At 40.9% G+C, this 13,718-nt stretch overlaps 1 pseudogene; it reads right to left on the minus strand.

Annotated features, from left to right (window-relative positions):
• Positions 1-1,434: 1,434 nt before the first annotated feature.
• Positions 1,435-2,276, minus strand: LOC102471718 (cofilin-2-like; annotated as a pseudogene).
• Positions 2,277-13,718: the final 11,442 nt, after the last annotated feature.

Below are 13,718 nucleotides of genomic sequence, written 5' to 3' on the forward strand. Positions count from 1 at the left end.
GATGTAGTCCTTTGATTTAAGCCAGGCTATCTCAAAGTTTCCCTCTTTTACTTCTTAAATCATTATTTATTTTATTTTATTCATTACTTCTTAAATCATTATTTATTTTATTTTATTTATTAGCATTATTTTATTTTTTCCCGTACTATGCCATAATTTTTATTGCAATGTGGCCTTTTTAGTGAGGATGAGGAGTCTGATCTCAAAACAATGTTCCATTGGGAACCAGCAGTTAGCATAATGGCTATGTCGCTGGACTCCCACGTAGTCGACCGCGGTTCGTGTCCCGGACCCGGTGGCTTAAAACTCACGCCAGGCGCGTGTGCGTGCATGCCCAAGATCCCGAGAGGAGAATGGAGGAGAAGGGATTGCGGCGTCACCATCCCCCCTGGGGGGTGATTTCTCGCTTTCTGTCTCTATGTCTCTCTGTCTGTCTGGCGAGCGCACGTGCCCTACAGTGAAAAAAAAAAAAAAAACAATGTTCCATTTAAGGTTCTTTTATTTTATTTTATTTTATTTATTTATTTATTTATTTTGGAGAGGTTTCTGCTACAGGGTGCATGTACTTGCCAGAAAGACAGAGAGACAGAAAGCGAGATATCACCCCCAGAGGGGATGGCCACACCACAATCCCTTCCCCTCCATTCTCCTCTCGAGATCTTGGGCACACATGCACACGCCCCTGGCATGAGTTTAAGCCACTGGGTCCAGGACTCAAAGTACGGTCAACTACGTGGGAGTCCTGCGACATAGCCATGACGCCAACTGCTGGTCCTTAAGGCTCTTTTATACAGAAACTGCCATATGACTGATACTCAAAATATCTTTAGTGTTGCAAGACTTGTGTGGTAAACATAAAACTACTTATTCAGTAGTGTATACTCAAATCAAAAAGACATTAATAGCTACTTCTTTTAAGAAGATACACAGGTAACAAGAATGAACACTGAGTTACTAAGGTAAGTTAATGACACAGTTAACACAACTTCATTGGCATTCCTTTTGAGGGATTAAACTCATTACAAAAAAAGTGCTTTTAATGGACACTGTTATATCCATACTGCCATGTCAAAAAATATGCTTGTCAAGGCAGGTGAGGTATACGAATGCTCGAGCCTCACAGAACTGCAATCAATTGCAACTATAATACTGAAAAAAGTTTATCATTTGACCAGTGGGTAATACTTCTAAGGCATTTAATTAGCTTACCCTTTGTAGTATCTAAGCTATTCACATTGACAATCACATTCATTGTAATGCTTGCTGCTAGGGAGGCATATAGCCAGTTGTTTTGCTAGAATATGATGGAAAGGGATTCCTTGGGTTCTACATACAATTTAATAGTATTAAACAGTCTAATGGCAATAACTGATAGGCTACCTAAATGAATGATATCTCCTTTGTTCACTGTGTTGGAAAGAACCAGTGAAAAGGAAAAGAGAAAAAAAAAATCAACCTAATACTATTCCAGTGGACTGAGCTGGAGAAACAGAAGCTCCTTAAGATCAAGATGGCACTTGACTGTCACTTTATAATGGTTTTCCTTCAAGTGAAACTACTACCTTGTCTTCCAGTTTCCCTCCAAGTGTTGAACAGTTAATATCACCCAATCCATTTACTTGCCATTTGTATTTAATACCTGTACATTTCTTTTTAATGGCATAAATCATCTTGCTTTTTAAAGGTACACTTTCAGGAGCCCAGAATATAAATACAAGGTCTTCTTTCTTAGACTCTTTTTTTTTTTTGGAGAGGTTTTTGCTATAGGGTGCGTACGCTCACCAGACAGACAGAGAGACAGAAAGCGAGAAATCACCCCCCAGAGGGGATGGTCACGCCGCAATCCCTTCTCCTCCATTCTCCTCTCGGGATCTTGGGCACACACGCACACGCACCCAGCGTGAGTTTTAAGCCACCGGGTCCGGGACGCGAACCGCAGTCAACTACGTGGGAGTCCAGCGACATAGCCACTACGCCAACTGCTGGTTCCCTAGATTCTTTTGTTTTGTATGTGGCATCGTACAAAACATATCGGGAATCACTCAGAGGTAGCAACTTCACAAAAGATGTGTAGAGGTCCTCTACAGTATCACCGATGTCACCCACAAAGATCTACTTTGCTTCCTCTACAATTATTTGTCTTTTAACATCGCTTAAACAGAAGAGAACTGCTTTCTTTCTTTTTTTGATCTCTTGTATAGAAGATTTCCTTACTTTCATATCATTAAAAACTTTGATGACTTCATCATTCACTGTAACTCCAGAAGCCATAGTGCCTACAGGTGCAGCTGTAGTGGTGGCTTGGGCTCCGGCTCCAGCTCTGGCTCTGAGGCACTGGGAGGATTATCAACTATTTTTTTAAAAAGAATGATTTTATTTAACTTTATTTCATTATTTATTTTAATTTGACCAGAGAGGGACAAAGTGAGAGAGAGAAAAAGAGAGAGAGAGAGAGAGAAAGCCGTCAGGTCTGGGACTCAAACTGTGGTCAGCCATGTGGGAGACCAGTGTCCCCAATCACCGTGCCACCTTAAAGCCCCATTATTATTTTTTAATTTGCTACAGGACTTGTGCACTCATTAGAGAAAGAGAGAGAGAGAGAGAGGGAAAGTGGGAAAGCAAGCTGCCAGGTCCAGGATTCAAATTGAGATCAGCCATGCGGAAGTTCAGTGCCTTAACTGCCATGCTACCTGCTGGCCACTCAAGGTTTCTCTTTTAAAACACAAGTATTCCTGAGAGAGAACGTGTGAAATCGTTCATTCTTCAGACTGAATGATTCCCCAGATGCAGTGGTAAGTGAAAGAATGTCATAAAAACATTTGAAGTTCAGCCTCAGCAGCACATGCTGCTAAGACACTGTGCTCTGCAGGCTGAGACCACATGGGACGCTCAGGTTGTTTGATTTCCAGTCCATCCTGAAGGCTAGGCTTTATGGTGTGTACTCACAATCCCATCTACTTGGGAAACTGAGGTGGGCATCTTGGGAGCTCAATGCTGACCTGGGCAACATTTTTTTTTTTAAGGTTTATGTTGTAGGGCACATGAACTCACCACAGAGAGACAGAAAGAGGAAAAGTGAGAAATCACCCCCCAAGGGAGATGGTCACACCACAATCCCTTCTCCTCCATTTTTCTCAGGATTTTGAGCATACATGCACATGCACCTGGTGTGATTTTTCAAGCCACCAGATCCAGGGCTCAACCACAATCAGCCATGTGGGAGTCCAACGCCTTAACCACTATGCCACCTGCTGGACCCACATTTTTTTTTCTTTTTTTGGAGAGGTTTTTTTTGTTTGTTTTTTTTTGTTTTTTTGTTTTTTTTCTGCTATAGGGCACGTGCGTTCACCAGACAGACAGAGAGCGACATAGAGACAGAAAGCGAGAAATCACCCCCCAGGGGGGATCGTCACCCCGCAATCCCTTCTCCTCCATTCTCCTCTCAGGATCTTGGGCACGTACGCACACGTGCCCGGCGTGTGTTTTAAGCCACCGGGTCCGGGACGCGAACCATGGTCCAGCGACATAGCCATTACGCTACCTGCTGGTTCCCTGGACCCACATTTTTTTAAAGGCCTTGTCTTTCCGGACCAGCAGATGGCGTAATGATCACGTTGTTGGACTCCCACATGACTGACTGCGTTTCAAGTCCTGGATCCAGCGGCTTGAAACTCATGCTGGGCACGTGTGCATGCATGCCCAAAATCCTAAGAGGAGAATGGAGGAGAAGGGATTGTGGCATTGCCCTCCCCACCGGGGATGATTTCTTGTTTTCTGTCTCCCTGTCCTTCTGGTGAGCATACTCGCCCTATAGTAAAAATCTCTCATAAAACAAACCCTGTCTTTACAAAAAGGGCCAGATATGGTGGTATGAACCTGGAGTCTCAGCTGAGTAGCTGAGGCAGGAGGAGTACCACAGCTCCTCCTTTTTAAAAGACAGGTCTGTCTTTAAAAAAAGAGAAAAAAAAAAAAAAACTGGTAGAGAGCAGTGGGCAGAAGGGGAAGAAACAATTGAGGATAGAGTGTAATTTAGAAACTAGTGATGATGAGCAGAAAATAGTGATACATTCTCCCAGTAGGTCAGTTCTGCTTGGCTGGTTTCTTGAAGAGGAACAAAAAGCAGATGTAGTATTTAAGGTAGCTTGCTTTGTTTTCTTTTTCTTTTTAGTAGCTATAGATATTGGTGGCCTCTTTCCTGGTCAGCTCCTGTCACTTCCCCCTGAGTGGAAGGGATGGCTGGGAGGGGATGACTGCCCTGCAGGTTTGCTACTGAGCTGGAGCCCCAGGCTGGCAGGGAAGCCACAGCCCAAAGTACAGGAGAATCCAAGGGTAACATTATCCTGCCAGAGCCAAACAAGGAACTGAGTGTTTAGAATAACTTCAAGAAAGCGTGGGCGTTTCCTCTGTCAGGGAAATGAGAAACCACAGTGAGATAATGGATAGCTATATTCAGGTCACAGATTATCAGCTGCCACTGCTGTTTCCTGTTAAAATTCAGAGACTTCTTTCTAGTCACAGGAGTCTCATGTATTCTGCAGGTATGACAGCATTTAGTGATGAGGACCGGGAGTTCTGCTTAGGAATCTGACATAACCTGGAGGTGGGAACTGCGCATTCAGGGTGAGGTTTCAAGGGCCAGTTTCTAGTGGAGGAGAGGTAGGTGAGGGACCAATAGTAACAATAACCTTCACTGAGCTTTTAGTGTTCCCAGGCTCTTGAGTTAAGAGATTTTTGTACATTATCTCACAAGACTCTCAAAATTACTCTATGAGCAAGGTATTGTACTTATCCCCCTTTTATGTAAATGAGGAAAAGGGCTCAGAAATGTTAAATATAATAAATTGTCCATAATGGTAGAACTAGGAACCAGAATTAGGACTTAACTTTTCCTTCCTTCCTTCCTTCCTTCCTTCTTTATTTCCTTTTTCTTTCTTTCTCTCCCTTCCTCCCACCTTTCCCTTCCCCCTGCCACAAATTACTTTATCGACCTATAATGTATATATACTTAATATGTATATACACCCCTGGAGCCACCATCCAGATAAAAATTAAAACATTTCTGTACCAACAGGTGGCACAGTGGTTAAGGGGACTAGATCCCACATGGCCAACTTCATGGTTCTAACTCCATACCCAGTAGCTTGAAAATCACACTGGGTGTGTATATATGCATGCCCCAAATCCCAAGGGAATGGAGGAGAAGGAATTGTGATGTGGTCATCACCTGGTGGTGGTGGTGGGGCGAGTTCTCACTTTCCATCTCTGTCTCTCACTGACAAGCACATGAGCCCTATTAGCAAAACTGAAAAAAAAAAAAAAAAGAAAAGAAAAGAAAGAAAGAAAAAGAAAAATTAGAACATTTCTGTCACTCCCCAAAGTTTCTTCATGCCCCTTTCGAGCAAATTTCCACTCCCCCTAACTCCCAGGGTAACCAGTATCTGACTTCTATCCTCAAAGATTAGTTTTTACCTCTTCTTGAATTTCATGTAAATAAAATTGTACACTTGTATGTGACTTCTTTTGCTCCATGTGGTGTGTCCAAGTTTTGTTCATGCTGTATCAGCAGTTTGTTCCTTTTAACTGCTGAATAGTACTTCATTTTATGAATATACTGTCAATTTTATTTAGTTTTCCGATTTTAGTTAGTTGTTTTGGATAATACTGCCATGAGTCTTCTTAGGTAGGATTTTCTTTTTTTTCCTAGAGAGAGAGAGAGAGATGAGGAAAGAGGGAAACAGAAATCTAGGTATTTTTGACAGAGTCTTGCCATGTCAAATGATCTTCTCGCCTCATCCTCCCAGTTGGCTAGGATTATGCACACATACCACCATGCCCAGCCTGTTTTAAGTTGGTCCAGGAACTCAATCTGGTCATCCCACGTGGCCCTAGTCTTAGATAGCAGCACCCTCCCACTTGCATCATGAGGGATAGACTGGAATATGCTTAACTTTATTAAATACTACTGAACAGTTTTCTTTAAAAAAAAAAGGGGGGGGTATTTATACTCCCAATAGCCCTGTATGAGGATTCTATTGGGTTGTCTATGCAAAAATCCATCATGACTTTTCTGACAACCCAATCATTGTTTCACATCCTTGTCAACACATAGAATTATCTGTCTTTTCATTTTAACCACTGGAGTGTATGTGAGAAGTAGATCTTCCTGGCCTAGCCACAGTGGCATAGATAATAGGGCACTACCATGCAATCCTGGAGCAATATGGTTTGGATCCTGGACTGAAATGAACATGTCAGGCATTCATGACTGCACCCATGAGCCTGGCTGGTTAAAGGGCTGGGGTAGGATAGTGGCATAATGGAACCACGTCAGGGTTTTCTCTTTCTCTTTTTCCTCTCTCTCTCTCTCTTTTCTTTTTCTTTCCCTCTCTCATGAAGAAATAAACTTTTAAGAAAGGGGGAGGAGAACAGCAGATCTTTCTGATTCCAAAGTCTATGTAGCATCATAAAGTTCTAGATCTGAGCTCCTGCTGCATCTCTGTCTTGGGTGGGACTAAGAGCCTTTTAAGTATACTTTTAGGCTGGCAGCAAAAATGGAAAGTGGCTCTCTGGAATGGCTGGGTGCCAGACAATTTCTGAGGGATGTCCACTAACTTTAAGATTGGATGTGTATTTGTCATTTCCTAGGAAAAGCTCTCCTTGAGAAAGCTATGGCTTCTGGTACCACGGGTATGCCAAGTGTGTGGCCAATGAGGTCAGAGTCTACTGTAGGGTCAGAACTGTTCTTCTTTCTTGATAGCTTGATGTGGTGCAGGCCAGAACATCGGAGGGCTCTAAAGAATGGGGCTTGGCCCAGGAAGCACTGTGGTCCAAAGCATAACAGCTTTTGGTCTGTGTTCCAGGTTGGACTCATTTCCTAACCTAGCCTTTGGCTAGTTATTTAACCTTGCTGTAACTCGATTTTCTTGACTACTAAATGGGGTGACAGTGCCTACACTCATTACACACAAGTTTTCTCAAAGTCTTCTTATCGTTTCTAGGATATCTGTTTGTCTTGCTCACCCTGTCCCCAAGTTTCCTGAGCTTCTACCATACTGACTTATTAAATGTTCATGAACAAGATACATTTTTTATTTTTTTTGAGAGAGATTTTTGCTATAGGGCGCGTGCGCTTGCCAGACAGACAGAGAGAGACAGAGAGACAGAAAGCGAGAAATCACCCTCCAGGGGGGATGGTCACGCCACAATCCCTTCTCCTCCATTCTCCTCTCGGGATCTTTGGCACGCACGCACATGTACCCGGCGTGAGTTTTAAGCCACTGGGTCCGGGACGCAAACCACGGTCGACTACGTGGGAGTCCAGCAAAATAGCCATTACGCTAACTGCTGGTTCCCAAGGACATGTGTGCCAGAGAGACAGAAAGCGAGAAATTACCCTCCAGGGGAATAGCCCTTCTCCTCCAATCTCTTCTTGGGATCTTAGGCACATATGCACATATGCCCAGCGTGAGTTCCAGGCTGCTGAGTCTGGGACTCAAACTACAGTCAGATATGTGGGAATCCAGCTCCTTAATCACTACGCCACTTGTTGGTCTCCAGGATATCTTCTTTTGCTCGTCCATATTATTATACAAGGTATTTTTATACAAAACACTCACTTTCTCTAAAATCACTTCCTTACGTAGTCTAACTGACAGACTTCTCCCCTTTCCTCAAGATTCAGCTTAAGTAACACCTCTCTGGTTATTCCTGGACTCTTGGCAGATGGATGACCTCCTACTTTGTATTATACACCCTCATACACATTGTTTTCTTGTGATTCTTCCCACCAGACCATGATCTTTGGAAGCAGCACTACATCAGGCACACATCAGATGCTCAATAAACACTTGCTGAATCGATGAATGAATCTTGAATGAAAAGGAAACATAGAAATAGTAAAAAAGGAAATTAAACCATCATTATTGTCTCTGATCATAAAATAAATACATATATGTTGCCATATATTCAAGCAATGAGAAGTGTCAGTTTCCCCTAATTTATACCACACTCAGGGATATCAATAGCCCTGTTAGCAATTTTTTTCACTTACATATACACATTTTAAAAATATATTCGTTCCATACATATACACATATTTTTCTTTTTCTTTTTTTTTTGGGGGGGGGGGGGAGGATTTTTGTTTTTTTTCTCTAGGGCACATGTGCTCACCAGAAAGACAGAGTCAAAGAAACAGAAAGCAAGAAATCACCCCCCAGGGGGATGACCATGCCGCAGTCCCTTCTCCTCCATTTTCCTCTCGGGATCTTGGGCACACATGCACATGCGCCCAGCTCACATGAGTTTAAGCCACCGGGTCCAGGACTCAAGCCGCGGTCGACTACATGGGAGTCCAGCAACATAGCCATTATACCAACTGCTGGTCCCTACACATATTTTTCTCTGAATATGGGATTATACTGTTCTAATTTTTTTTTAATTGCCAGAGAACACATATGCTTACCAAAGAGAGAGAAAACACCCCACAATGGTGTGTGGTCATGTTGTGATCCTTTTTCCTGTTTCTTCATTCTTTCAGGATTTGGGGTGTGCATGTCCACATGCCAGGTATGTTTTCCAATCTGCTAGCACTGGGATTTGAAGCATAGTCAGCCATGCAGTATCTGGCTCACAATATTCAGCACTTAATCACTGCATTATGGGGCTGGTCCTGGACCTGTTTTTTATTTGCTATTAGGTTGTCGGAAAAGTCATGACACATTTTACATAGAAAAAAATAAGAATCCAATATATCATAAACACCCTTTGTAAATAGTTTTTGAAAATTTGGAGCCAGCAGGTGGCATGGTGGTTAAGGTGCTGGACTCCCACATTAGTATCCACAGTTCAAGCCCTGGACCTGGCGGCTTGCTTTCTCATTTTCCATCTCTCTTTCTCTTTCTCTCTCTCTCTCTCTAATGAAAAAAAATAATAAAAATTAATAAATAGTGCTTAAAAAAAGATTATTCAGAGCCAGCAGGTGGTAAAGAGGTTAAGGTGGCTAGATCCCACATGGCCAACTGCTTGGTTTGAGTCCCAGACCCTGCAGCTTGAAAATCATGCTGCCATGTGTGTGTGCATGCTCAAAATCTTGAGAGAAAAATAGAAGAGAAGGGACTGCAGTGTATCCATCCCCTCAGTGGATGATTTCTCACTTTCCCTCTCTCTCCATCTCTTTCTTTCTGTCTCTGGTGAGCACGTTTGCCCTATACCAAACTATATATGTGTGTGTGTGTGTATGTGTGTGTGTGTGTGTGTGTGTGTGTATACACGTTATTCAAATGTAGATTGAAAGAACAGATGTGGTAAATAAGTCAGGGAGAAAAATTTAAGGACTGAATTTCCCTCTCTATTCACCCCTCTAAGAATTCTAAAATCCCCCTATTTATTCATATATTCATTCATTTATTAATTTGAATTCCAAAAGTCACATATGCAAAATAACAGATTCAGACAGTACAGAAATATGTAAATAAAAGGTAGCTGTCCATCATATGTATGTGTATATATCATTTTTAAACAAGAAAAGACAGTACTACATGTATTCTTAACTTCTTTTTTTCTTGTAGTAGTTCATGGACATCTTTCTACATCAGTAAATGTATATCTATCTACCTCATTCTTTTTAATGGTTGTATAATGTTATATTGAATAGTGTACAATAATTTAGATGTTTTCTAACCCTCTGCTAATACACATAAATACGAATTCAATAAACACCTATTGAGCAACAGTAGGAAAAATTGAGTAGTAACAGATTTATTCCTGGATGATTTGGAAGCACAGAGGAGATATATCTTGGAAGTTGCATGTTTGATAGCACCCACAGCATCAAGGATGGAACTGACAAACAAGAATCTAGAAGGCTAGCTGGGGCCATCAGGTGTGTGGAGGATGAGCCACTGGATTCCGCATGGCTAACTGCATGGTTCAAGTCTCAAACCTGACGGCTTGAAAATCACACCTGGCGCATGTGCATGCTTGCTCAAGATCCCAACAGAGAAGGGAGGAGAAGGGATTGTGGTGTGGTCATTCCCCTGAGGGGTGCTTTCTCACTCCCCAGTCCCCTCATCTCTCTACAAAGAGTGCACAGGTCCTAGAGCAAAACTATAAATAGATAGAGATAGACAGATAGACAGAGATAGATAAATATATAGATAGATACCCAGCATTCTCCATCCCACCAGGACTTGCATTTTATTGGCTAAAACAAGCCAGGATACAGGACCCCCAGAGGGATCTTCCAGGAATGTGACCTGAATGGAGCAAGCAGTTTATTTTACATGAACAAATTGGTTTTACAGAAACAGGAAATTTCTCTCATACTTTAAGTCCTAAAATAGAAGAAATATGCTAGGATGCATGGGGATTTGGGGAATTTGGTTTACATCGTGAAGTAGATTTGATGTGCATTTTAAATCTGACAATCTCAACCTGAGCTATTACACACTTTGGAAGATTTTTATTGAAAATCAAGTACTGTTTACATAGTAATAGAATGGAGGGAAGGAAACACCTCTAAATTGTGCTGACCTTAAAGGTGCAGGAAATGCACTGATGGGAGACTATAAATTGAGCAGCCTAAAGGGTGGTGCTTGGCCCAGAGCAGCTTTCTTCTTCCTCTGGGCTTCCCAGATTCTCTCCCTGAACACCAGCTCTGATTTTCCTCCAACTCAGCATACTCTGTTCCATTTCAGGGCCTCCACAGAAACCTTCCCTCTGTCTGGAAGGATTCATCCCCCACCACCGCCCCTCCCAGTCTTCCTTGTCTATACTTACTCATCCTTTAGTTCTCAGCTAAATGAAGGCTGTCCTTGAACACCCAATATACATTGGTTTTCTCTCTACATTTTCTGACAGTCCCAGTTTTTCCTTACTATTTACCACAATTACAATAATACTGGGTTGTTAGGAAAGTCATGAGACATTTTTGCATAGAAAACTATGCCATGACTTTCCTGATAATGCAGTATATTGATTTGTGTGATTATTTGTTTAATGAAAATATCCTCCACTAGGAACTATATCTAGATGAATTCTTAAGGCCTTGTAAATGTCTGATACAAACTCAATATCCAAATAAATATTTGTTGGGCCGGTTCTGTGATGTAGCAGTAATGAGCTGCTCAAAGAGAAGCCAGATCTTACAATGTGACCATGGTTTGAATCCCTGGCCAGGTCATCTGAAACATGGGCATGTATGTAAGTGCCCAGATTCTGATGGGCAGTGGACTAGAAAAAGGGGATTGTGACATGTCTAGATAAATCAGTCAGGGAGAAAAGCTTATAGACTATAAATTTCTTTTTCCATTCACCCTTCTGAGAACCCTAAAAAGTTGTCTCTCTCTCTCTCTCTTTCCTTCTCTCTCACTTTCATATGTGCACACAGGCAATCTATCATAAATAAATAAAAAATGTTTAATTAAATAAATAAACATTTATTGAATGACTGTATGCTTTTAGAGGTCAATTTCTATGAAGATTGTGTGATACTGTGTGACTCAGCCACCCTACTGAAATAATCTAATATCCTACAGAAATAGCACATTGCATTAAGCTATGGGTACAAGTGTATTCATGATTGTAACTTTTTTTTTTTTTAGAGAGAGAGATTTTTGCTATAGGGTACATGCACTTGCTGGACAGATAGAGACAGAGAGACAAAATGTGAGAAATTAGCCCTTAGGTGAGATGGCCATGCTGCAACCCCTTCTCCTCCAATCTCCTCTAGGGATTTTGGGCACACAAGCTTTTAGTGTGTTTCAAGCCTCTGGGTCCAGGACTCAAATCGCAGTTGACTACGTGTGAGTCCAGTGATGTAACCATTACGCCATCTGCTGGTCCCTGGATGTAACATTTGTATTAGCAGAAGGGTAGAGTATGTCTACATTATGGTACATCAATGAAGTGCTACGTAACTATTAAAAAGAATGACATAGATACACATTCAGTGATATAAAAAAAAGTAGAGGTAGAGAGGAATAGACAGAGCACACAGGATGTTTAGGGCAATTAAATGACTGTATGATACTAAAATGGTAGCTACATCTTATTATATCAAAACCCACAGAAGATACAGTACCAAGACAGAACCTTAGTGTGAATAATGGATTTTGGATAATGATATGTCAATTATTACAACAATTGTAATAAATATGCCCACTTTGTTTCCAGATGTAGATAGCTGGGGGGAGACATGCATGTGTGGGGCCAGGGGGTACATGGGAATCTCTATACCTTCCACTCAATTTTGCTGTGAACCTAAAACTGCTCTAAAATATAAAGTTGGGCCAACCAGTGGCACAGTAGGTAAGGAGGCTGGATTCCATGTGCCTGACTGTGTAGTTCTAGTCCTGGATCCCAAGACTTGAAAATCATGGAGGAGTTCCCAACAACAATATAGAAGTGTTCTTCCCATTTCACCACAACCTCACCAGCATTTGTTCTTTATTTTTGTAAGCATAGCCATTCTAACTGAGTTAAGTGATATCTCATTGTGGTTTTGATTTGTATTTCCCTTTTGATAAGAGATGTTGAACTTTTTACATGGTGGGGGGAGGCATTTGTATGTCTTCCTTAGAGAGTTCTCTATCGGTTCAGCTCATTTGCTCACTTCTTAATTAGGTTTTTCTTTTCAGATAAACTGCTTGAGTTCCCTATATCAGTTATCCCAGATATTCCTGGTTATCAGTCCCTTATCTGAAGCATAGTTTGCAAATATTTTCTCCCATTCTGAGGATTGTCTCTTCATTCTTATTATTGTTTTCTTTGCTTTGTAAAAGCTTTTTAGCTTGATAGTGTCCCATTTGTCTGTTTTGGGGTTTAATGCATATGCTTTAGGGGTCTTATTTAAGAAATCTTTGCAAATTCCAATGTTTTAAAGAGTTTCCCCTGTGTTTTCCACCAATTTTTATAGTTTGAGGCTTTACATTTAGATCTTTGATCCACTTTGAGTTGATTTTTGTTAATAGTGAGAGAAAGGGGTTCAATTTTATTTTCCTACAGGTGGATCTTCAGTTCCTCCAAATTTTGCTGAAGAGACTTTCTTTTTCCCCATGGGACTGTCTTATGCCCTTTTTCAAAGATCAGTTGGCTATATGTTTTGGCTGGAGCTTTTATATCTTTTTCTTTTTAAATTTTAGATTTACAGAAAAGTTGCAAAGGTAGTACAGAGTTCTTGTATACCCTTCACTCAGCTTATTGTAATATTAACAACTTAGTGACACATTTGTCAAAACTAAGAAATTAAATTGATACAGTACTACCAACTAAACTATAGGCATTATTCAGATTCTACCAATTTTGCATTTATGGTCTTTTTCCATTCTAGGATACCATATTGCATTTAGATAAATACATTTTTACAAATTACTTTTTTTTAATTAAAAAATTATTTGTTTCTGCTCCTCTCACACATCTTGTTCAGGAAACAAGATCTTGTCTTACATACATGTCTGGAATAATGTGCTTTCACACACTCTGTTTAAAGGCAAAACATCATGGGTAAAACAGAGTTCTCAGCTGATGGGATCTTGCTTTCTGATTTTACATTAATTTCTGAAAATCAGAAATCTCATCTCCAGAAATGTCAAGGGGGTTGTATAAAATAATCATGTTATTCAATATTATAGCTGTAGTAATGGAATATGTTTTCTTTAAGAAATGAGAAACTATAAAGAAAATGCCACTTAACATTGTTGGTATGTCAGTATGGGTCAGCA

Source organism: Tupaia chinensis, unplaced genomic scaffold, assembly GCF_000334495.1.
Source record: "Tupaia chinensis unplaced genomic scaffold, TupChi_1.0 Scaffold148012_1, whole genome shotgun sequence".
In the NCBI taxonomy this organism is placed as follows: domain Eukaryota; kingdom Metazoa; phylum Chordata; class Mammalia; order Scandentia; family Tupaiidae; genus Tupaia; species Tupaia belangeri.